Consider the following 2,209-nt stretch of genomic DNA (forward strand, 5'->3'; position numbering starts at 1 on the left):
CCCCCCCCCCCCCACTTGCATGCACATCCATACGCAAACATGCTTCGGTGCACCTATGTGCAAAAATGAAAATTGCACTACACATGTTACATATCGCCATGAACAGCGGAGTGAGAGCAATAATTCTAGGGCCATCAATCACTGTTAACACTTAACTGATGAGTGGTAAAAGCTTTTAAAATATCCCCTATGGGAAATGATGGGTATTGTAGTTTTTTGGAGCTTCACGGGCGAACGCAATTTGAAGGCTTGACATGTTTGGTATCTATTTACCCAACATGAACCCGTCTTTTATATTTTACCAAAAAATTGGATATTATATTTTTTCTGTGCATTAAATTTCATTTTAGTATATTTTATCTTAAAAGTACTAGTTTGATAAACATTTGCGCAAATACCGTGCAGCATAAAAAATTGCAACTAGCATTTTTGTATTTTACCAGGCCTCTCCTTTCAGAAAATATATCACTGTTTAGGAGTTTGAAGTTGTTTTCTCACCAATAATTCATATTTTACTATGTGTGTGCAAATAGTAAGAAATTGCTTCGGACAGCAAGTGGTTAGTTTACCATGGTATACCATTTCTCTCAAAGTTTTCCATAAAGATTACAGTAATTCCCAAAGCAGTATATTCTCAGTGCAGTGTTCAGTACACATAGTTAGACATATCACAAATGTCACACACAACTTAACAGAATTTTGTCTACTTCAATACCAAAACCCAAACTCCATAATTAGACTAAACACATACAACATGCACTTTTTATGATCCTTGCAAAAAAAAATGACTTAAAACATAAATATATAACACTACCTTTCCTCTGTCATCCTCTGACTCACCTTTTGTTTAATGCTGGGTAAGGTTTGCACACTTTGCTGTTATTTGTCCCATAAGGTGGAGGAGGAATGCACACAGGAAAACATACTTTTCATTTATCTTCTGAAGTACACAGATCCAACTTCGTGGTGTATTGACAGTGGTTCTCATGCTTGCACTGCAATTTAAACGGAGAGGCTGACAAACCTCCAGGGCTCCTAGTTTTAGGAAAGATTTCTCCCTTCTAACTGCCAAGAAAAAACTTACTTTTTGCCCATGCTTTTAGGCTATATATTTGAACACTTAATTCCCCGCTCCACTGCAAGCATTCTTCTAGTCCCACTACACTAACAGAATAACAAAATCAACAGGTTCATGCGACTCACTGCAGATTCTTCCCTCTCCTATCTCAAGGCTCTCAGAATACTGCTACCATTTAAATTTACTTTTGTACCACATCCCCTATTGCCAGCAGTGATTTCAATCCCCCAAAACAGCTCTTCCAGTCTTTATTATTTATGTCTCCCAACTGCAAAGTAACAACAAACAATCCCCAATCCATATATTTCAATAGCCAATTGCATTCGCACACACAGGAATTAACTCTAGCAAGCAGGAGGTAGTTCTTTCATATGGAGTCTGTTCTCCATCTTAACCCCCACTCAGGTTTAGCAGTAACAGTTAAAATTGGGAACACCACCATTTTAGGATCCCTAGAAGAAATGTACTAGAAATTGTACGATAATAGATATCTAGAAGATGCATTGGCACAGCCAGCAGCACTACTCTAGTGAGCCACAGGCAGATGACCAGACCCCCCACAAGTTCAAATACAAGTTAATTTTCTAGATAACGTCTAGCAGAGACAATGGTGGCAACTGTAGGAGGATGAACAGCACCCCCACTATTCACGGTGCAATTTCAGTAAAAGTTAATCATATGCCTAGAATAGCAGCAGAACATGGTAGCACCTTTATGTGATCAGCTCCTCATTGGTACAACTATAACAAATAATATATGGATAATGTCCAGAATGCATACAGGATGACAGCAGCACCTCTTCGTGACTCAGCCTCCACTGGTTCAGTTATGCAAAAAAAAATGTATAGCTAAATTCCAGTAAGCAGACAAACATGCAGCAATGGCAGCACCTGCATTAACAGGTCCCCACTAGTTCCACAGTAGTAAAATCTTTTTAATCATTTTTTAGCACACAAACTAAATAGCAGCAAATAATAGCAACAAAAATAACCACCTGATACTTACCTACTAATCCGCATTCCCTGTCCCCCGCTCTTTATAATATACTGATTACAACCACTAACAATCACAAAGAGATTAAATGCAGGAAGCCAGGTTTTTAAAGGGAGGGAGGAATCCATCCACTGACTG

This window comes from Nanorana parkeri, unplaced genomic scaffold, assembly GCF_000935625.1.
Source record: "Nanorana parkeri isolate BGI_ZX_2015 unplaced genomic scaffold, ASM93562v1 scaffold862, whole genome shotgun sequence".
NCBI lineage: Eukaryota > Metazoa > Chordata > Amphibia > Anura > Dicroglossidae > Nanorana > Nanorana parkeri.